Consider the following 25355-nt stretch of genomic DNA (forward strand, 5'->3'; position numbering starts at 1 on the left):
CCCCCGGCGCCTGGAAGAAAACAGTCCTGTCCTTGTACTCTACCCTTAATTTTGCCGGGAAAAGTAGACTATACTTTAAGCCAGCCTCCCTCAATCTTTTTTTAACTGTGATGTATTCTTTCCTATGGGCATTGGTATGCGCGGAGTAATCAGGAAACAGTCTTATCTTTTTACCATCTATTTGATATTTTTCCGAATTTCTAACATCAGATAGTATTGCATCGCGGTCCCTGACTAATAAACATTTAACCAATATCTGTCTGGGGTGTTCCCCCGGGAGCCCTTTTTCATAGGACCCTATGTGCTCTTCAACAAAAAAAAAGGGAGGAGAGAGTATCCCCCTACAATTTCCCTTATCCATTTCTCCATATAGTCGGTACAATTATCTCCTTCTACCCGCTCTGGGTTCCCCACACACCTTATATTGGATCTTCTTGATCTATCTTCTTGGCTTATTAGTTTTTTGCTCCATCTTAGTATTCCTCTCCTTTAAAGAGAGGACCTCCTTCTCTAAATTCTGAAGCGACTGTTCCAGCCCGGGGACCCTTTTTTCCATCTCAATAAACGTTGTCTAATTTTCCCATGTCATCCCTTATTATACTGACATCCGTCTGCACTGCCCCAATCTGAGTTGCTATACTACCCATTGCATTCTCCATCCGTGAGACTGTGCAGAGTATGTCCTTTATCATCCTCGCATCTAAGGGTGTAGAAGACACTAATACCGGCCTCTCTCCTCCTCCCTCCGTCAATCCATTATCTTGGGTCAGAGCTTGGGAACCCGGGTCTATAGTATTTTGTTTTTGTGGAGTTTTAAATCCTGGTGAACTTGGGGCTAAAAATTTATTTAAACCCTGTTGTTTGGACCCACTTTCCGGACCTGTTATTGATCTCCTACTGCTGCTACCACCCACAGGGGCAGGTTGTTTCTTTGGTGGCATTTTGTATCCCTGTCTCTCAGTCTCTCAATAACTCTCAATAACTCCTTCCCAGTATCTCCCCAAAAAAAAAACAAAAAAAAAACAATATCACATGTACAATACAGCAAAACCAACAATTAACGGGGGGGGGGGGGGGGGGGAGGAAACAACAGCAAAAATCGCATACACAAGTTGTCCCTACTTCCTGTTGTTGGAGAAAAACTAAATCAAACAAAAAGAGACAGGTGAAATTGTGTCCGTTTTTCCAAAAAGGAAAAAGAAACAAAACAGGATGGCATATGTCCGGGCTACAACAAGGCGCATACTAGAACCAACGAAACAAACCACAACCCCATTGTCCCTGCTTCTTTTAAATGATTTTGAGTGATAGAGCCGGAGACAGAAGGGGAAAAAAAGGGGAGATGCGCCAAAAAAAAAAAAAGGGATGCGCCAATTAAATATACGACATCAGTCCGCCTTAGGCTCAGAGTCCGAGTCCCGGAAACCAAGAGTGAGGTATTAAGATATTACTGGGGTTTAGTCCTAAGGAAAGAAAATAATAATTTTTCTTCAGAGGGTTAGAGGGTTAGTCCAGGGTTATATCGGTCAGGCAGGAGGTGACCACCGTAATGTTAGTAAATGTTAATAAAACCGGAACAGTGGTATTAATGGAGCAGTAATGTTAGTGAGACCGGTACAGACCCCAATAGTGCACCATTGACCGATTGTTTTCACTCCGTCCAGCTTCTCTTCCCCTTTACCTTCTTTTTAACCTCTCATCCACCCTCACTTATTGCTTACTGTGTTTTATTTTATTTTTTTTTCCAACGAAACTCTCAGGCCAGGATAATCTTTTTCCTTCCAGTCTTCACCCCTCCTGAGGCTGCCAGAGATATTAGCTGCTACTATCTAAGCAGCAGGGGGGAGGCTTATCAGGCTAAGCGGCGGGGACGCTGTCCTAATCCACTAAAAGAAAGGGGAAGCCAGCTCCTCTCGGCTCATAGAATCCCCCGTCTTATCTCTTATCTCCCGATGACCGTGTGCACTCCCCCAGACTCATGGCCACCGGTTCACAGCACCTCAACAACTTTGCTGGCGGTCCTCCTCACTCCTCCAACCACCGCATCCACTCACCACCCGCTCTCCCAGCATCGGCAGGCACACTGCGTCAGGTCACACTTGCATCAGCGTCCACATCAGGAGCAGCACAGGAGTCCAGGACACCGTCGCTCAACAGGGCAGCTCACAGCCAGATCGGCATGCCGGCGATTCAGGCGGTAGTTCGGGCGGCCAGTGTGGAGGAGGGGGGGGGGCGGAGACCTAGCGTCACACGTCAGATGCTCTCATGCTCTCATCTGATGAGGAGGTTGCCTTTACAGTTAAAAGAAAATCGCAATACGAGAATAATAAATCGCATATTTCGCGATAAATAGAATAATGACGAATATTCAATTTCAACGAATATAAGACCACTATTCAATCAAACATTCACGAATATCGCAAAATCGAATAAGGCACTTCCCGCTCATCCCTACTGTGCAATACCTTCTGTGTGTCAGGGCCAGAGATAGGAAAAATCTAAGTGAAATCTAGTATATTTTTTTCCATACTTTCAATACTTTTTCTATAGAGGGTGTCTGCAGTGACTTGTGACATCTGTGCAATACCTTCTGTGTGTCAGGACAAGAGAAAAAATATAAGTGAAATCTATTTTCCTTTCCCAATACTTTTACATACTTTTTCCATATACTGTGCTTGCTGTGAACTGTGACATCCATGCCACATCTTGTGTGTCAAGCGTGCATATAACATTTAATATGAAGAAGGTGAGCATTAAGGGACGGGGAAGTGGCCGTGATGCTGCTGCTGCCTGCTGCCAGAGCACAAGAAAAACAATCATCCACAATACCTAGCTTCATGTCCCAGTTTGCAGGCGTCACAGACCAGTGCGAGCAGGTGGTCGGTTGGATTGCAGCAGATAATGCTTCCAGTCGGTTAAGCACCACCCTGTCTTCCACCAAGTCCAGTCTCAGTAGCCAAGATCTGGTCAACAGAATCCTCACCCTGATCCTCCTTCCTACCAGCATGGAGAGTCTGGCCAAACAAGTGATCCCACACTCGGATATTCCGAGGAGCTCTTTTCATCGCCATTACTTGATTTGGCCCTCTCGCTAAGCACGCTTGAAGAGGGACATGAGACCGTGTGCCCTGATTCACAACCTCTTGAGCATCCACAGTTACAAGAACATAACGGTGGGGAACAGCAATTAGTGTTTAGTGAGGTGGATGATGATAAGACACAGTTGCCAATGAGTCATCTGCAATTACTGTCTCAAGAGGTTGAGGGAGAGGATGAGACACAGTTGTCAATCACTGAGGTTGTGGTTAGGTCAACAAATCAAGAGGATGATCAGAGTGAGGAAGTGGAAGAGGAGGTGGTGGACGATGAGGTCACTGACCCAACCTGGGAAGGTGGAAAGCCAAGCGAGGACAGCAGTACAGAGGGGGAGGGATCTGCAGCACCGCAACTGGCTGGAAGAGGCAATGGGGTGGCAAAGGGGAGATGGCGGGCCACACCACACAGGCCCGCAACTGTTCCATGGAGCACTTCCTTGCAGAAATCTTCCTTGCCAAGGGGTAGGTGTTCCACAGTATGGCGCTTTTTTGAGGAAAGTGTGGACGACGAAAGAATAGTTTGCAACCTGAGCCATACCAAAATTAGCTGGGGCGTGAACACTAGCCCTCACCACCACCAGCATGATCCTCCACATGGCATCCAAGCACAGTAATAAGTGGGACGAACACCTGGGTCCACAATCTGTGTCTGCGGGTCACACCACTGCCTCCTCTTCCTCATGGTACATGCTGGCCAAATGCCTGTCGAAGGCGCAGGTGAGGATGCCTCCCGCTCTGCACCTGGACCTTCGCAAGCACCATCAGCGACCACATCCATTTCCTGTCCCCGCAGCGTCCGAATGTCATGACCCCAGGCATTTAAACTCGATGCAAATACCCAGTCACCCACCCACAGGCCATAGCACTAAATGTACACCTTTCAAAATGACCGCCCTGGAAATGTTGCCATTTAGGCTTGTGGACACTGAGGCCTTCCGCAGCATGATGTCGGCAGCGGTACTCTGTCCCGCTGCCACTATTTTTGCCGTGCCTGCCTTACAACAACATGTGTCCCGAAACGTCACATGCGCCCTGACCAACGCAGTTACTGGGAAGGTCCACTTAACCAATGACACATGGACAAGTGCATTTGGCCAGGGACCTACATTTCCCTGATGGCACACTGGATGAACGTTGTGGAGGCCGGGAGCACATCGGCTGCTGGCACCAGACTTGCCCTCCAATAGATCCTCGTTAACGGAAAGTGTACTCATTCCAATACAGGGCCTCTTGTTATTTATCTTCACTACCTCCCCGAGTTGGGAGTGGGTAATTGCTGCGCACTTGCTGCCTTCCTTGGACGCTTGTGCTTTAATAACGTGACCCATCCTCTCTGGGTGGTTCACAATTAGGAAAAAAGGGGCAAGGCAAAGCAGCCAATCAGATTTCAGCCATTGACCTCCCTTGGATGCGGTAGCCATTTCTCATGCTCCCTCTCAGGCATCGAACCCTGATTCCCCATTACCCGTGATCACCATGGTAGGCGCAAAAAAGAACATCAAAAGTTGATAGGGCAGACATCCGAATGGATTGTCGCCGTCACGGGGATGTGCAATCACCCAGAGGTTATCTAGTCACCAATGCAGCAGACCCTCACCCCTAATGTTTTAGATGGTCAGATAAGCAGGCCCTTGCTCCAATAGTTTTGAGGGTCACAGCAGGCCATCAATCCTAATTTTCAAGGTGTATGATGCCCTCCTTTATGTGTAACAAAGGGTGTTTTGGAGTGCTGGTTACTTGTAGTTTTTGGCAGCCCTTTCACTTAGCGCATAGGCTTTATGAGTGCAGGAGTCCCACTACCTGAACTATTGCACCACAATGTGAATGAGGCCCTCCAACATGTGATATACAGGTTGCATCAGAGTGCCTCTTCCTTGTAATTTTTGGCAGCACTTGCACTTTATACAAGTAGATATACAGGAATTTATGTTTCTTAACAACTTTTCCTCAATTTTTTTTTCAGTTTTGTGCGTATTATTGTCAGTCTGTAAAAGTGGCCTACTACTCGGACAACATGGTTTGCAGCAGCGACATGGGAGTCCAAGATGCATCAAGACATCCTCCCCATACTGTTCCCAAACCATTTCAGTGGTGTTTCCATAAATTTCTGACCTTTTCCTATGAACCAGGCACCCTCTCCTCTTCAGAGCAGGGGGTGCCTGCTTTAATGCTCAGGTTCTGCCATGACTTCCATTATACTCAGGTGCTCGGTAGAGCGCCCGAGCATCCGATGTGTTCGGCCAGTGCACCCAAGCACTTTGGTGCTCGATCAACACTAATTCCAGACTCTTGCTCAACATGGATTGAAAGTTAAACCTTCAAAGTGTCACTTGTTGAAACCCTAAGTGAAATATCTGGGACATGTGCAGAAGGCGTGAAACCGGACCCTGATAAATAGCGGCCGTCAAAGAGGTCAAGAGCTTTCTCGGATTTGCGAGTTACTATCCGAGATTTATCCTACACTTTGCTCAAATTGTGGAACCCATCCAGGAGCTTTTGAAGAGTCATCCCAAAGGCAGCCGGAATGCTAAAATAGCATTCTCTATATGGACGCCAGCAAGAAAGGGTTAGGACCGTATTATCTCAGACTCAAGCTGGAACCGAAAGAGTCATCACCTACACCAGCAGATCTTTGAGAACCGGAGTGGAATGACTACCATTTTAGCTCCTTCAAACTGGAATTCCAGGCCTTGGTATGGGCTGTATCTGAAAAGTTCAAGGATTATCTAGCGGCCACACGTTTTACTGTTTACACCGATAATAATCCACTGGCTCATTTGAACACTGCACGTCTGGGAGCTCTAGAGCAAAGATGGGCCTCTAGACTGGCAAACTTCGACTTTACCATTAATTACCGGACAGGCAAAGCTAATGACAATGCTGATGCCTTATCCAGGCTACCTGCCCAGAAGAAACTAATTTCCAAAGACGATCAGTGGGAAGATGTGGAAATGCCAATGTTCTACTCCCGATTTGCTTTCTGTAGTCTGGTCTGTCTCTAGTTGTATCCAGGGAACTTTCTTCCTGGCTTTAGAGGCTTCAGGCTTTGGCCTCAATATCCAGCAGAGCTGAAGGTGCTCTAGCTGGCCTAAGCAAGGGTCGTCCAGGAGGGATGAGCTCCTGCTTACTTGCCCAAGGAGGGGGTACTCTCAACTCCCTCTAACTAGACTAAACTCCTCTCCAGAGGGAGAGAAGAGAATGGAAAGAAGGTTCCATCCTCTGTCCCTGTAGCTCTGCCATTGCTGCCGCCATCTGCTGGTGAACCAGGTACATTACTCATGAACAGTTACAAAATCCGAAATACAAATACACATTTTGCAGGATATGGAAATTAATATACAAACCCGATTCCCAAAAAGTTGCGACACTATACAAATCGTGAATAAAAACTGAATGCAATGATGTGGAGGCGCCAACTTCTAATATTTTATTCAGAATAGAACATAAATCACGGAGCAAAAGTTTAAACTGAGAAAATGGACCATTTTAAGGGAAAAATATGTTGAATCAGAATTTCATGGTGTCAACAATCCCCAAAAAGTTGGGACAAGGCCATTTTCCCCACTGTGTGGCATCTCCCCTTCTTCTTACAACACTCAGCAGACGTCTGGGGACCGAGGAGACCAGTTTCTCAGGTTTAGAAATAGGAATGCTCTCCCATTCTTGTCTAATACCGGCCTCTAACTGTTCCATCGTCTTGGGCCTTCTTTGTCACACCTTCCTCTTCGTGATGCGCCAAATGTTCTCTATAGGTGACAGATCTGGACTGCAGACCGGCCATTTCATTACCCGGATGCTTCCCTACGCAGCCATGATGTTGTGATTGATGCAGAATGTGGTCTGGCATTATCTTGCTGAAAATGCAGGGTCTTCCCTGAAAGAGATGACGTCTGGATGGAGCAGATGTTGTTCTAGAACCTGAATATATGTTTCTGCATTGATGGTGCCTTTCCAGACATGCAAGCTGCCCATGCCACACGCACTCATGCAACCCCATACCATCAGAGATGCAGGCTTCTGAACTGAGCGTTGATAACAACTTGGGTTGTCCTTGTCCTCTTTGGTCCGGATGACATAGCATCCCAGATTTCCAAAAAGAACTTTGAATCGTGACTCGTCTGACCACAGAACAGTCTTCCATTTTGCCACACTCCATTTTAAATGATCCCTGGCCCAGTGAAAACGCCTGAGCTTGTGGATCTTGCTTAGAAATGGCTTCTTCTTTGCACTGTAGAGTTTCAGCTGGCAGCGGCGGATGGCACGGTGGATTGTGCTCACTGACAATGGTTTCTGGAAGTATTCCTGAGCCCATTCTGTGATTTCCTTTACAGTAGCATTCCTGTTTGTGGTGCAGTGTCGTGTAAGGGCCCGGAGATCACGGGCATCCAGTATGGTTTTACGGCCTTGACCCTTACGCACAGAGATTGTTCCAGATTCTCGGAAGCTTCGGATGATGTTCTGCACAGTTGATGATGATAGATGCAAAGTCTTTGCAATGTTTCGCTGGGTAACACCTTTCTGATATTGCTCCACTATCTTTCTGCGCAACATTGTGGAATTGGTGATCCTCTACCCATCGTGGCTTCTGAGAGACACGGCCGCTCTGAGAAGCTCTTTTTATACCCAATCATGTGGCCAATTGACCTAATTAGTGTTAATTGGTCTTCCAGCTCTTCGTTATGCTCAAATTTACTTTTTCCAGCCTCTTATTGCTACTTGGCCCAACTTTTTGGGGATTTGTTGACACCGTGAAAATTTGAATCAACTTATTTTTCCTTTAAAATGATACATTTACTCGGATTAAACGTTGATCTGTCATCTACGTTCTATTACAAATAAAATATTGACATTTGCCGTCTCCACATCATTGCATTCAGCTTTTATTCCCAATTTGTTTAGTGTCCCAACTTTTTTGGAATCCGGTTTGTATATGATGACATTATATTAACTATAGGAGACAGTGGGGAGGTGTAAAAGGTGGTAATGCACCTCTGGGGTGTTACACAATTCTACAGTCTTGTGATCAGCGTCATTACAGTTTATGATGTCTGTGATCTTTATGATCTTTTTGATGTCTATGATGGTCACAGATGTGAATTACGTGCTGCATACCGCAGCTTCACTGTATTCATCCTTATTGGTGTCCGCCCACTGTCCTTCTCACAGGTTTTTTTGCTGTGTTATTTATCTACTTTTTGAAGGTTGAGATTTTTCTTCAGTGTTTCCTTATATCCTTTTGTCTTTCGCTTGCAGCATTTCCGGACTTTCTTTGTGTAGTGCATCATCAGTCACCAGATCATGGAGCGTACAGTGATCTCCCTCTAGTGGTGGCTGCAGGCGTCAGCGTGTTGTACCGTATTTTATATACAGGGTTTTAGTTTTATGTCTATGCAGGACATTTGGAGCTTTGTATCATGTGAACAGATGCTTGCAGAACACGGCGTGAGATGAAACTGAGGACATGTGAGGTGCCCGTGGACAGGCGACAAACAGACTTATACTGGGCTGTGATTAACTCTTTCTTTACAGAAAAGGATGCAGCAATCAGTAAAGCGTGACAGGTTGTATGTAGCTTGTATACACTGTGGTAATGTGAACAGTGCTGGAAGGCGTGTTGTCCCACTCGGGTACCTCAGATGGGTGAGACAGATAGAATCCAGAGAGCGGCAGTGGTCTCAGAAAAAGCAGAGTTTGCTGAGACAGTTTTATAAACATTTTCTGGGCTGGACTTTACTTGGACTGGCAGTTAGGCTTGGTAGAGGGAGCTGCCAGTCCACACCCTTCCGGCACGGATATTCCCTTTTACCTGAGGTGATCGCAGGTGAGGCCTGCTCTAATCAGGCTGTGATAAAGCCCCTCTGAGTGTGTCATCCGAGACCAGAGGCCTGCAGAGGTCTGGAGTGGTCTCAGCTGGGGAGGCTGAGGGGCCACGAGGCCAGGTGATAGCCTGGACTTTGGGGAAGCAGTGATGCCTGGGAAAGTAGGGTCGCTAGGTCAGAGTCGGGAGGACTGCCAGACCCCTACCCCCAAAGGTACTGGACTTGATACTACCTGAGAGGCTGGAAAAGCCGCATGTTGGTTAACAGGGTGTGAACGGCGCTTTAGCTGATGGAGGGATGCTCCCTCGTGGGAATCTGCAGTGGAGAAGGGTATGGTGTTTCCCAAATACCCGTGACCAAGGCTAGGCTTGGGGTCGTGAAAGTTAGAGACCCTATGCTAGTCCGGGTGAGGGGTAGCACGATACGGAAAGCTAAGACTGGTATAGTGATGAATATGCTGGACGGACTGTCAGATAGTTCCCACCGGACGTGAGACTATGGTGACAGCTGGGACTGAAGTGACACCTAGAACCAATGGTGCCATGTTCTCTGCATTGCCTAATGAAAATGTGAAGTAATGTAAATGAAGTAATAAGGATGACCCCCTTTTACTTTGCAGGCTGTGATCAGGAAATAAGCTACCCCTGCTGGTTTAGTTGTATATGTGGTAGGGATGTTGATTGAAAGTGAGGCAATGCTAGAAGGTGTACCACATGTACTAGGTGCAGATAAGCAGTCTCCACAGGGTTCGATGGTTAGTGAGTCGGGGTGCAAGATAGATGAAAGTGGTGTGACCTATAATGTGAACCAGGCACCTGAGCAAGTGCAGGTGGTTCTCACTGAGGGGGAGTCTCCAGTGAGAACTGGGTCTTGTGGGCCTGATGTTACAAATATGTTTATATATGACACCTAGATGTTCGGGTTCGGCCGAACTTCACTAAAAAGTTCGAGTTCGGGACCTGAACTTGACCTCGAACCCAAACCCCATTGATGTCAATGGGGACCCGAACCTTTGAGCACTAAAATGGCTGTAAAAATGTCATGGAAAGGGCTAGAGGGCTGCAAATGGCGGCGAAATGTGGTTAAGAGCATGGCAAGTGCTCTGCAAACCAATGTGGATAGGGAAATGACTTAAAATAACATAAAATATGTAAAATAAAAAATAATCTCTTGATCTAGGAGGAGGAGTCCATATGGAGTAGGAGGTTGAGGAGGCGGTGGATGTGGCGGTGTAGGTGGAAGTGGCGGTGGAGGAGGAGGAGGAGGAGGAGGTAGCTTACACTGCTCTTTGGTTTTAAATTTTATTTTTAAAATTAGGGTACACCCCAAAACATTGGGAAATATAACCTGTGATAACCCCCTCCAGTCGTGCTAAACACACGTTCAGACAATACACCGGCTGCAGGGGGTAAAGGGCAAGCTCAGGCCATGTGCCCAATTTGGAGACCCAGGAGTTGCAGGGGCAGAACCATCAGTCAGTACGTGGAGGGGTGTGCACACTTACTGCCCCACCATGTCGCACGTCCCCGTGATGGTCACGATCCAATTTGATATCTGCCCTATCAACTGTCGATGTTCTTTTATGCGCCTACCATGGTGATCGTGGCGAATCAGGGTTCCAGGCCGGAGAGGGAGCGTGAGAAAGAGAGACCACATCCAAGGGATGCAATGGGATGAAGCGGAAATGTGGACAAGTTATTAAAATGAAAGAATTGAAGGAAAGGAGGGGGGGCGCGGCAATTACCCACTCCCGACTCGGGGAGGTAGTGACGATAAATAACAATACAGGACTCTTAAGATGCCCTGTTATTGGAATGATTAATAAACAATTATAGGGAATGTCACTGGGTATTTAGGATTGGAAACGTTAGACAGGAGAGGCTGTCTCTAGATAACTTCTGCCTGATCGCACGTCTCTATCAACTTTCGATGTTCTTTTCAGCGCCTACCATGTTGATCACGGGTGGCGGGGAATCAGGGTTCCAGGCCAGAGATGGAGCATGAGAAAGGGAGACCTCATCCAAGGGAGGTCAATGGATAAATTTTTTTTTTGATTGAGCAGAAATATGGGAAAAGTTAGTGACGCGCAAATGTGGGACAAATTGTTAAAGTTTAAGCATTGAATAAAAGGAGGCGGCGCGCATCAAGTGAAGAAGCATTTCAGAAATTGTATTCCCTGTCACCTGTGCAGAGCAGGGGCTTATTCACATCCAAAATTGTAAAATGTCAACCCAAGAATGTAACAGAAACATTTGTGAAATTAATTACCCTGTCTACTAGGTAGAGCAGGGGTCTATGACAGAAAAAAATTGCAGAATGTCACCCGAAAAATGTAAAATAAAAATTATTGAAATTTATTAAGCTGTCAACTAGGTAGAGGAGGGGTATATTACACCCAGAAATTGGTGAATTTTACCTAAAAATGTAACAGACAAATTAATGATTTTTTTTAACCTGTCTACTAGGTATAGCAGTGGTACATGACCAGGGGCGGACACAGACAGCAGAAGGCCCCTATGCAAAGAATGTGCCTGGAACCACGGATCACAGCAGCACAATGCATTGAGTTAACAGTGTAGTGTTGCTAGGGACCATTTAGACGGCCATATGTGTTGCGTGCGTCCTATGATAGAAAATGCAGATTCTTGTCCACAATTGCAGACATGAATAGGACATGTTCTATCTTTTTTGCAGGGCAGAGGAACAGAAGTACGGATGCGGACAACACGAAGTGCGCTGTCTGCATCATTTGTAGCCCCATTGAAATGAATAGGTCTTTTTCACACATCCTCACAAGCACTGTCACATACACAGACTCATACATGCAGGCACTGTCACATACACAGACTGTCATACATGCAGGCACTGTCACATACACAGACTGTCATACATGCAGGCACTGTCACATACACAGACTGTCATACATGCAGGCACTGTCACATACACACAGTCATACATGCAGGCACTGTCACATACACAGACTGTCATACATGCAGGCACTGTCACATACACAGACTGTCATACATGCAGGCACTGTCACATACACACAGTCATACATGCAGGCACTGTCACATACCACAGTCACACATGCAGGCACTGTCACATACACAGACTGTCATACATGCAGCACTGTCACATACACAGACTGTCATACATGCAGGCACTGTCACATACACAGACTGTCATACATGCAGGCACTGTCACATACACAGAATGTCATACATGCAGGCACTGTCACATACACAGACTGTCATACATGCAGGCACTGTCACATACACAGACTGTCATACATGCAGGCACTCTCACATACACAGACTGTCATACATGCAGGCACTGTCACATACACAGACTGTCATACATGCAGGCACTGTCACATACACAGACTGTCATACATGCAGGTACTCTCACATACACAGACTGTCATACATGCAGGCACTGTCACATACACAGACTGTCATACATGCAGGCACTGTCACATACACAGACTGTCATACATGCAGGCACTGTCACATACACAGACTGTCATACATGCAGGCACTGTCACATACACAACTGTCATACATGCAGGCACTGTCACATACACAGACTGTCATACATGCAGGCACTGTCACATACACAGACTGTCATACATGCAGCACTGTCACATACACAGACTGTCATACATGCAGGCACTGTCACATACACAGACTGTCATACATGCAGGCACTGTCACATACACAGAATGTCATACATGCAGGCACTGTCACATACACAGACTGTCATACATGCAGGCACTGTCACATACACACAGTCACATGCAGGCACTGTCACATACACAGACTGTCATACATGCAGGCACTGTCACATACACAGACTGTCATACATGCAGGCACTGTCACATACACAGACTGTCATACATGCAGGCACTGTCACATACACACAGTCACACATGCAGGCACTGTCACATACACAGACTGTCATACATGCAGGCACTGTCACATACACAGACTGTCATACATGCAGGCACTGTCACATACACAGACTGTCATACATGCAGGCACTGTCACATACACAGAATGTCATACATGCAGGCACTGTCACATACACAGACTGTCATACATGCAGGCACTGTCACATACACAGACTGTCATACATGCAGGCACTCTCACATACACAGACTGTCATACATGCAGGCACTGTCACATACACAGACTGTCATACATGCAGGCACTGTCACATACACAGACTGTCATACATGCAGGTACTCTCACATACACAGACTGTCATACATGCAGGCACTGTCACATACACAGACTGTCATACATGCAGGCACTGTCACATACACAGACTGTCATACATGCAGGCACTGTCACATACACAGACTGTCATACATGCAGGCACTGTCACATACACAGACTGTCATACATGCAGGCACTGTCACATACACAGACTGTCATACATGCAGGCACTGTCACATACACAGACTGTCATACATGCAGGCACTGTCACATACACAGACTGTCACATGCAGGCACTGTCACATACACAGACTGTCATACATGCAGGCACTGTCACATACACAGAATGTCATACATGCAGGCACTGTCACATACACAGACTGTCATACATGCAGGCACTGTCACATACACACAGTCACACATGCAGGCACTGTCACATACACAGACTGTCATACATGCAGGCACTGTCACATACACAGACTGTCATACATGCAGGCACTGTCACATACACAGAATGTCATACATGCAGGCACTGTCACATACACAGACTGTCATACATGCAGGCACTGTCACATACACAGACTGTCATACATGCAGGCACTCTCACATACACAGACTGTCATACATGCAGGCACTGTCACATACACAGACTGTCATACATGCAGGCACTGTCACATACACAGACTGTCATACATGCAGGTACTCTCACATACACAGACTGTCATACATGCAGGCACTGTCACATACACAGACTGTCATACATGCAGGCACTGTCACATACACAGACTGTCATACATGCAGGCACTGTCACATACACAGACTGTCATACATGCAGGCACTGTCACATACACAGACTGTCATACATGCAGGCACTGTCACATACACAGACTGTCATACATGCAGGCACTGTCACATACACAGACTGTCATACATGCAGGCACTGTCACATACACAGACTGTCATACATGCAGGCACTGTCACATACACAGACTGTCATACATGCAGGCACTGTCACATACACAGACTGTCATACATGCAGCACTGTCACATACACAGACTGTCATACATGCAGGCACTGTCACATACACACAGTCACACATGCAGGCACTGTCACATACACAGACTGTCATACATGCAGGCACTGTCACATACACAGACTGTCATACATGCAGGCACTGTCACATACACAGACTGTCATACATGCAGGCACTGTCACATACACAGACTGTCATACATGCAGGCACTGTCACATACACAGACTCATACATGCAGGCACTGTCACATACACAGACTGTCATACATGCAGGCACTGTCACATACACAGACTGTCATACATGCAGGCACTGTCACATACACAGACTGTCATACATGCAGGCACTGTCACATACACAGACTGTCATACATGCAGGCACTGTCACATACACAGACTGTCATACATGCAGGCACTGTCACATACACAGACTGTCATACATGCAGGCACTGTCACATACACAGACTGTCATACATGCAGGCACTGTCACATACACAGACTGTCATACATGCAGGCACTGACACATACACAGACTGTCATACATGCAGGCACTGTCACATACACAGACTGTCATACATGCAGGCACTGTCACATACACAGACTGTCATACATGCAGGCACTGTCACATACACAGACTGTCATACATGCAGGCACTGTCACATACACAGACTGTCATACATGCAGCACTGTCACATACACAGACTGTCATACATGCAGGCACTGTCACATACACAGACTGTCATACATGCAGGCACTCTCACATATCTTTGGGACTTCTATTTTCTAGGAGCTCCAACTAACACAACCTTACCTAGCCGGGGTGGCTGGTACACTAACCTAACTTCCTTCTCCTCCCCATGAGACAGGACATGGGACCAGCCCACTTCTGCTCACAGAGGGGGGGCTAAACTGGAATGAACTATTCCAGCCTAGATATACTAAGCTGGCTAAGTTCCTGATCACACATTGCTGCCACCTGCTGTTGTACAGTGAAATTACAGGATAATATATGAAACAGGCCTAGAAATCATAAAATGACAGTAATGACAAATACTCCGGGATGTTACATATCTCACACGTAGAGATGCAGACTAGGCCACATTTTTTTGCCCAAAAAGGGTGTTTTTTAATAGAAGAATAACCACAGTATCTAAAGTGTGTATCTCACAATAACATAGCAGCAAAGGCTGCAAAATGCATTTATTTTTTTACCAAAATGGGTGTTTGTTTACTAACAGAATATGACAGCAGTATATTACCTTTGAATTTCACAGATGCTGATGCTGCAAGTGCTGTAAAATAGTGTATTTTGCAAAAAAAGGTTGTTTTTATAAACCCCGAAAATTATGGCTGTATTTCTAGCTTGTATTTCACACTGACTAATCCTGCAAATGCACCAGATGTTGGATATTGCCAAGGGTGTTTTTTAAAACCAGATTATTATTGCAGTATTTCAAGCTTGGATTTCAATGTCACAATAACACATATGCAGAGCTGGTGCACTGAGCTCGCATAAAATGGCCGTCACTTCCCACCTATCTAACAGACGGATAAAGTAATTTTTTTTCTATCACTGGGCTCATGGCAGGGTAAAAAGATTGTGCACTTCACCCACACAACTATATCTATGTAGATCGCTGAGTTAAATTGCAGTTCTGATAACAGATTCAGTCCTATCCTCGTCCTCACAGCAGCAGCATCCTCTCCCTACACTAGTAACAGCAGAGTGACGGGCGGCGCTATGTGACTGCAGCTTATATAGAGCCCGGGTCACATGCTGCTCTGGCCAATCACAGCCATGCCATTAGTAGGCGTGGCTGTGATGGCTTCTAAGGTCACCAGTTAAACGCTTGTTGATTGGCTGCTCTGCAGCCTTTCAAAAAGTGCCAAGAAATCGCCGAACAACGAACCCAAACTTTTACTGAAATGTTCGGGTTCGGGTCCGGGGTCCAAAAATTCTAAAGTTCGTTACGAACCCAAACTTTACAGTTTTGGTGCGCTCAACCCTATATATGATGTGATGTTTGGCTGTGATATTGTGTTCGTTGTTGTGGTTGGAAGATAGACACTTCTGCTGATAGTGACAAAACTCCTGCAGAACCTGTACTTGCCCTTTTAAATGAAGGTCTAAGGGAGCTGCACATTGACCACCATGGGGAAAGAAATTGCCTATTGAAACCAATGGTGCTGATAAGGTGCAAAGCGACTGTGCAAGTTTGCGGAAAGGCATAATGAAAATGTAATGTCAGGTAAATATGTGATCATGATGACATGCCTTTTCCGTTGCAGGATGTGATCAGGGGGATAGCACCCCTAGTGGAAAACATGTGAATGATGCAGAAGTGCAGATAAATTGTCACAACCAGACAGCTGAGAAGCTCTGACAGAAGCCTTTCAGAACCTCCTCCTTGAGTTTTCTTGTTTTGAATTTCAGTTCCTCATCTCGTTAGCCTCTCTCAGCTGTCATGTAGTTGGACTGATTGCATCCCTTTAAATTCCTCCCCATAATGCATTAGTGTGCGACTTATACAACTTCCTGGAGTGTGTGTGCATGCTGATTTTCCAGCCTTCTACAAGTTAAGTGCTATACATTAATTTGTGATTTCTGTTTGCTGGATCCAGGTGACCCTGACTCCCTCCGTGTCTAGTGTAGGGAGCCGGTGGTCGTGTCCCCTCACTATTGTAGGGTGTTCAGGTGGTATATAGTCAAGGTACGTGGATATGCGATCATCCACCATTGGGATTTTCGCATAGGCTGAGCAGTCAGGGAGAGTGCCAGGTCTTATGCAGGGGTCTCCCTTTTGTTCCTTAGTTTTGGATCCAGTGAGTCATATAATCATTTGCGATAACTCATGGTTTCCAGGTGCGCACTTTGGGAAAGGATATTTCTGTTTTTGCTATTGATTCCGCTCCACTTTCTCAGAAATCATTAAAGGGCATAGTTCACAATATTCGTTTAATTGTGAGTGATGCTCATGTAGAGGATGTGTCATGTTTCGTCCTTAGCGGATTACCTACTCCTCTTGTGTTGGGGCTACCTTGGCTCACTAAACATAACCCCACCATTGATTCGCAAGCGAGGCAAATAAATGGTTGGAGTGACTTTTGCAGAGAGAATTGCCTCACGACATCTTTTCAGAGGTTTCTACTAAGACTGTACAACCTTTTCTCTCTGAATTTTCGGATGTCTTCTCTGAGAGTGGAGTTCAGGATTTGCCCCCACACAGGGAGTACGATTGCCCTATTAATCTCATCCCAGGCGCCAAGCTCCCTAAATCTCGTTTATACAATCTTTCCCAACCTGAAAGGGTCGCTATGCGTGCTTATATCTCGGAGAGTCTGAGAAAGGGACACATACGACCCTCGAAGTCACTGTTGCCGCTGGTTTTTTCTTTGTTAAGAAAAAAGATGGTTCTTTAAGACCTTGTCTGGATTTCAGGGAGCTGAACAGTATCACTATTCGTGACCCTTATCCGCTTCCTCTGATCCCGGACCTGTTTAACCAGATTGTTGGGGCTAAAGTCTTTTCCAAATTAGAACTAAGAGGGGCATACAACCTGGTCAGGGTCAGAGAAGGAGACGAATGGAAGACGGCCTTCAATACTCCTGAGGGCCATTTTGAGAATTTGGTTATGCCTTTTGGTTGATGAATGCCCCAGCCGTTTTTCAGCATTTCGTGAACAACATTTTTTATCATTTAATGGGGAAATTTGTATTTGTATTTGGATGACATTTAGATTTTTTCTCCTGATTTCAAAACTCATAAGAAACACTTACGTCAGGTCTTGCTCATCCTGCGGGAGAATAATTTATATGCGAAACTGGAAAAAGTGTGTTTGCGGTTCCAGAAATTCAATTTCTGGGGTTTCTTGTCGCCGCTTCTGGTTTTCGCATGGACCCCGAGAAAGGTCCGCGCTGTGCTTGAGTGGGAGCTTCCTGAGAATCAGAAGGCGCTGATGCATTTTTTGGGCTTTGCTAATTATTATAGGAAGTTTATTTTGAATTATTCTCTATGTTAAACCACTCACTGATATGACCAGAAAGGGGGTAGATTTTTCCTCTTGGTCGGTAGAGGCGCGTAAGGCCTTTTCTAATATCAAGGAGAGTTTTGCTTCCGCTCCCATCTTGGTACAACCTGATATTTCTCTACCCTTCATAGTTGAGGTTGATGCTTCTGAGGTGGGTGTGGGTGCGGTCTTGTCTCAGGGTTCCTCTCCTGCCAAATGGCGACCGTGTGCCTTTTTCTCGAACAAACTCTCCTCCGCAGAGAAATTACGATGTGGGAGATAGGGAATTGTTGGCCATCAAGTTGGCTTTTGAGGAATGGGGCCATTGGCTAGAGGGAGCCAGACACCCTATTACCGTGTTTACTGACCATAAAAATCTGGCCTACTTGGAGTCAGCCAAGCGTGAACCAGACAGGCCAGATGGTCTTTGTTCTTTTCAAGGTTTAATTTTGTTGTCACGTTCCGCCCTGGGGTTAAGAATGTAAAGGCAGATGCCCTGTCACGTTTTTTCCGGGAGGTGGGAATTTTGAAGACCCGGGTCCCATTTGGCTGAAGGTGTGGTGGTCTCTGCTCTTTTTCCTGAATTGGAGGCAGAGGTGCAGGCAGCCCAGTCAGAGGCTCCTGATCTTTGTCCTCCTGGGAGGTTGTTTGTGCCTCTTGCTTTAAGACACAAGATTTTTAAGGAACACCACGATACGGTCCTTGCTGGGCACCCGGGGGCAAGAGCCACAGTGGATCTCATCGCTCGGAGATTCTGGTGGCCTGCGCTTCGTAAGTCGGTTGAGGGTTTTGTGGCAGCCTGCGAGACCTGCGCTCGTGCCAAAGTCCTTCATTCACGGCCATCAGGTCCTCTCCTTCCCTTACCCATTCCTTCCGTCCTTGGACACATCTGTCCATGGACTTCATAACGGACTTGCCTCGTTCCTCGGGGAAGACTGTGATTCTGGTGGTGGTGGTGGACCGTTTTAGCAAATGGTGCATTTCATCCCTTTTCCTGGTTTGCCCAATGCTAAGACGCTGGCGCAGGCATTTATTGATCACATTGTCAAATTGCATGGTATTCCTTCAGACATAGTCTCTGATAGGGGCACGCAGTTTGTTTCCAGATTCTGGAAGGTTTTCTGTTCTCGCTTGGGGGTTCGGTTGTCATTCTCTTCTGCTTTCCACCCGCAGTTGAATGGCCAGACAGAGCACGTCAAACAGAATCTGGAGAATATCTGCGCTGTTTTGTGGCGGAGAGTCAGGAGGATTGGTGTTCTTTTTTCCCTTGCTGAGTTTGCTTTAAATAACCGGCGTCAGGAGTCCTCTGATAAGTCACCATTTTTTGGTGCATATGGGTTTCATCCGCAGTTTGGGACTTTCTCGGGAGAGGGGTCTTCTGGTTTACCTGATGAGGACAGATTCTCCTCGTCTTTGTCTTCTGTTTGGCAAAAGATTCAGGATAATCTAAAGAGCATGAGTGAGAGATATAAGCGTGTGGCAGATAGAGGGAGAGGGAGGGGTACTGTCACAAACAGACAGCTGAGAAGCTCTGACAGAAGCCTTTCAGAACCTCCTCCTTAAGTTTTCTTTGTTTTGAATTTCAGTTCCTCATCTCGTTAGCCTCTCTCAGCTGTCATGTAGTTGGACTGATTGCATCCCTTTAAATTCCTCCCATAATGCATTAGTGTGCGGCTATACAACTTCCTGGAGTGTGTGTGCATGCTGATCCTATTTTCCAGCCTTCTACAAGTTAAGTGCTGTACATTTATTTGTGATTTTCTGTTTGCTGGATCCCAGGTGACCCTGACTTCCTCTGTGTCTAGTGTAGGGAGCCGGTGGTCGTGTCCCCTCACTATTGTAGGGTGTTCAGGTGGTATATAGTCGAGGTAGGTGGATATGCGATCATCCACCATTGGGATTTTCGCATAGGCTGAGCAGTCAGGGAGAGTGCCAGGTCTTATGCAGGGGTCTCCCTTTTGTTCCTTAGTTTTTAATCCAGTGAGTCATATATTCATTTTGCATTGTCTTGTTTCCTGTACACCTTCCGTGACATAAATGTTGTGAGCCCCGAGTGGAGCAATCTTACTTTAGTGAACGTGCAAGAAAGGGTAGCAGTCCTAGAGGGTGTACCACATGTACCAGAGGTGGACATGCAGTCTCCACAGTGTTTTATGGTCAATAAGTAATGTCCCAGGGAGGGATTAACTCGGCAGTGCCCCTAAAGGTCAGCGTTAATAATGACATGAGTGACATAGGTGATGATGTTATGTGACCATTAGCAATTCCGAGAGGAAGCTACCAGGTCAAAATCTTGCAAGGTTAAGGTGGTTACTAGTAGTGACCAGTTTACTTTCGTCATGTCAGATACAACTGTAAAGTGGGGAGACTTCAGCCTAGTGTCTGAGACCCATACCCAAGCCGTGGTAAATGACCTGACTTGTCGGTACAGCCGCAAGCAAGAAGATAATTCCTCCCTCTCTATATGATCCTAGATCTGATAAAGAGACTAGCTGTCTTCAGAGTCATCGAAGAAGGCTGCAGATTGGTCAAGGGAGGAGACCCAGAAAGAAATACAGAAAAATGCGGTAGACACCGATAAAATGCTGGAAGGGACTCGGGGTGGAACCCCCACAGGGTCTCTGGAAAAGAATAGTGATACTCATATCTGCTGCTGCCAAACCCAGCGAGGAGCAGTTGGACCAGGAGGCCCAAGAGCGGGGCGCTTCCAACAAACTGGTGCAAAAAAACTAAGCAAAAACAAAAACGTTTGACCGGCCCCGGCTGAAGAGAAATACATCTTGGCCGATATGCCAAAGAACATGACCAAGCGAGGGCGGATGCTCGGGAAAGAGAGACCAAGGCCCTCTCCTTGGCTAGAGCTCTTGATGAAGTGCAAGAGGAATGAGATGAGTTTGAGGGGCTGAACAGGCAACTCAGAGCAGAGATGAAGGATCTTATGAGCTCAAAGGATGATGTCGGGAAGAACGGCTATGAGTTGGAGAAGCCTAGGGCAGAGCCTGTTAAGAAGGGATCTGGAGATGGTGGCACCGCGGTGCCAACCGAGGCAGAGAAGACGGAAGATCTATCTGCTGAGCCCGTTTATGGGGCTGATGTGAATGCAGAGGCCAAGAGACACATGGCAGGGGATAGCCCGGAGGTCCCGAAAGACATCCCCTCCGCCTGCAAAGCCGTGCAAGTAGCCAACAGCCTGATGGGGAAAGAATACGAAGAGATGGGCGACCAGTATGCGGATCCTGTCTACTACTGTGAGTTGGCTCTCTTAGAGCCTAAACGATTGGGGAACAATATCCTGGGTGAACCTCTGGAGGGATTGCCAGAAGGCGACGAGTCTGGTGAAGATCCTGATGTCCCCCAGTGGCTCCAACCTTGATGAGAAAGAGAAGGAGGAGTTGAGAAGGCAAGGATATAATGCCATGTCCGTGAAGGATGAAAAGGCCAATGAAGTGAATGGAAACGCCAAAGAAACAGAGGCCGAAGAAGTTAAGGCCGAGGTCTTGAAATGGGAGAAATCCTCGGATGTTCCAGAGACCAAAGTTAAGGCGGAAGGAGTGACTGTCGAAGTGGGAAAAGCCACTGAAGATGCAGAAGACTCTAAACCTGCCCCCAAACCCGAGGAAACCCCTGCTGAGAATAATGGAAAAGTGGTCCAGATACGTGGAAAAGGAGCGAGTCGTAAGAAACCTGCTCTGCTGAAGCAGCGGTGTAAAACAAAGGGAGAGCAAGGTCAAAGAATAGAAATAGAGGGTCTGTTTCAATCATTAACTTAATTTTTAGCACAGGCCGACTCCAAGTCCAGTTCTCCATCGCTGATCTCCTGAATAGAGGATCCGTACGCTTCAGTGTCTTCGTACCCGCTCAGAAATAAATTACTGGAAATCTGTCTAAATCAGAAACACCAAAGAGATATAGGGGTAGATTAATCAAACTGGTGTAAAGTAGAATCGGCATAGTTGCCGATAGCAACCAATCAGATTCCACCTTCTATCTTCCAAAGGAGCTGTCCAAAATGAAAGGTGGAATCTGGTTGCTATGGGCAACGAAGCCAGTTCTACACCAGTTTGATAAATGACCCCATAATTCTTCTCTTATGTCCTTCCATTCCAGAAACCAGGATTGGTCTGAGACCCCAAACTTCATTATTAAGGTCTCCAAACTAGAGACGAGGGAATCAATTCTAAACTAATCAGATTCGTTAAGAATATCACAAAAATGCATCCAAAAATCCTAAATGTTTGTGATTTGTTTAAGACATATAATGTAAAACAGTGCCTGGTGCCATTTTACTGTCAATATTGGTGGAGAGAACCATGAGGGAGGAAAAAGATGGAGGATGACATGACAATGGGAGGAAGTGAGGGGCAGGGCTTGACCTGATTAGCCCACAGGCTGACAGTCAAGGGTTAGTCCTACCTAATCTCTGGCCAGTCTCTGGTTCATACCCAGTTCTCTGACCCCATGAACTTCTGGGCAGGCAGACTGGAACAGTGGTTCAAACTGGCACAGCATGCTCGCTATCTTCTTTCTTGCTCAGCCTCCAGTGTCATCTCGGAAAAGGGTTTTCTGTGCCATGGGGGGAAGAGGGGAGATGGAATGTGGTGACACCCAAACGCATCAGGTTGTCCTTTGCAAGTGTCAAAATGATAGAGGCCTGGATCTAAGCGGATTTTCACACTCCTCTGGCTGAGTAGATCTGGCCTTGCTGACGGTGCACAATCTGCCACTGCCGCTGTCTGCCTGCCTCCATCACGTTACATATTTTTCATGGCTGCTGCTGCCACCATCATGCCACTACCCCAGCTGTTCCTCACTGCTGCTAATAGTCCTACTGCCACTACCATTACAACTACACAGTCGCCACTACTAATACTAGTACTACTACTACTACTACACTACCACTACTACTACTACCACCCATAGACAGCCTTGATGTTCCTTATATACTGCTCCTGCTGTGGTCACATGCCACTATATCCGTACCCTTTCCACATCCACACTGCACGGCTGCTCCCAATTAGAAGGAGAAGTTTTTAGGCTCGTTCACAAGGAGCCCTATTTTTTTCTGACAATTAACACTTGTTAATTTTTGGCCGCTTGGTCCCCCAAGCAACTTTAAAAAAAATGTATCCCATAACACGGTGTGTGGTTAAACACCAACTGCCGCCAATAACGGACAATTTTTGGAAGTTTGGAATATGAAGAAGCAGAACACATGTGCCGTCGCGGTGTGATATTAAGCACGCTGTATGATAACGTCATCATACGTGTGTTTACCCACAGCTATGTACGTCAGTGTCACTCAGACGTGGTTCTATTGTGTCATTGTACTCCAGAGCTTAGGGAGGGGGAGGGAGGAGCAAAAATTTGTACAAAATTTAAAAATAGAGAGCAAAAGGATATAAAAAATCTATCCTAGGAGACCTCGGAGTGTCATATACTAATTTTCAGGCCAATTACAGCATATTTCATTTGTGTAGAATTAATTCGGACACAAAACGACTTTCAAAAAGTTCTCTCATCTCTAAAATTCAGTATGACTCCATATTTACATTGAATATTTACATTTGCATTGAACCTTACTGCTGCACCCAGCTTTTCCACAGTCTGATATTGTCCACCCCCTCTCATCTCTCCTTCTAATCCTGGTATGTCTTGTCTGAACTATTAATGTCTCTTCCTGCTGGATTTATTAAGTATTTGTTTACATTACTATTTTACCCCTGTATCTGGTCCTCCTTGATTAGGCCAAATGTACCCCCTCCCCTCTTGGTCACACCTGATTGAACACTGAGTGGTATAAATCTAAGGTCCTAGGTATTTTTAGACCTTGGTCTTTCCAAATGCAACTCTCTCAAGTGCAACTCTTAAGTGCACAGACTGAATTATACGAGAATTTGACCAAGAAGGGGACCACAGGTAATACAGACATAGTTAATGCAAACAATGTTAAAGTTTTTATCTTACTGTTCCCACTTGTCAACAACCTCCTGAAATACCCCCATGTTCATTCACCCAGCAAGGAACTATTTATCTCTCCCTCCATCTACCTTCTCATCTGACAGCTTGCACAGACCTGTTGGCAACATAAAACTTCCTTCCCAAACACACACAGTTTCTCTGCTTCTCTTTACTGCTGGTGATACTCTCCATATCCAGGCCCCCCTCAGCAATCCCCACTATCACCTCTACGTCCCAATACAATTTCCTTCTGCAAATTCCTGCAACCCCTTAAACCTAATAACCATCCATGTGACCCCTGCTCCTTTGGTTCCTCTTGCAGGAGCATTATGGAACCCACGCTCTGTCTGTAACAAACTGTCATACATTCATGAACTTTTCATCTCTCAAAGCCTTTCCTTTCTGGGTCTCACAGAAACATGGCTGACATCCTCTGACACCTCCTCCCCTGCTGCACTCTCATATAGTGGATTTCCAGTCACTCACACCCCCCCGCCCTGCTGCAAACATGGTGGAGGAGTTGGCCTTCTCCTATCAGACTCCTGCTCCTACAGCCCAACTCCATTGCCACCCTCCATTACGCTCACCTCATTTGAAGTACACTCTGTTCGCATCTACTCTCCCTCCAACCTCCAAGTAGCCGTCATTTACCGCCCCCAGGCCCAGCCACCATCTTTCTTGACCACTTTAACACCTGTCTACTTCACTTTCTTTCTGCTGACATCCCCACTATCATCATGAGTGACTTCAACATCCTTATTGACACATGCCACTCGGCCGCCTCTAAACTCCTGTCACTCTCTTCCTCCTTCGGCCTATCACAGTGGTCTTCAGCTCCCCCCCACAGAGATGGTCACACTCTGGAACTGATCTTACCCGCCTCTGCTGCCTATCTAACCTTTCTAATTCACCTCTCCCCCTATCCGACGACAACCTACTCACCTTTTCTTTACTGGTCTCTCTGCAGCTCCCCGGTCCACACACTAGCACACCCCCCAGGAACCTCAAACATCTCGACTTTTGCTTGCTTTCTGACTCTCTTCTCCCACTCTCTACCATCTGTTCCCTCCAAGACCCAATACTGCCACCACCCTATATAACACCACAATAAGTCAGCTCTGGACACCTCACACAACAAAACCCAAAAAATCACAGACAACCTTGGCACACCAACCTGACCAAAAAACTCAGACAAGCTTCCAGGGCTGCTGAGCGGCGATGGAAGAAAT

This window comes from Bufo gargarizans, chromosome 8 (genome assembly GCF_014858855.1).
Source record: "Bufo gargarizans isolate SCDJY-AF-19 chromosome 8, ASM1485885v1, whole genome shotgun sequence".
Taxonomy (NCBI): Eukaryota; Metazoa; Chordata; class Amphibia; order Anura; family Bufonidae; genus Bufo; species Bufo gargarizans.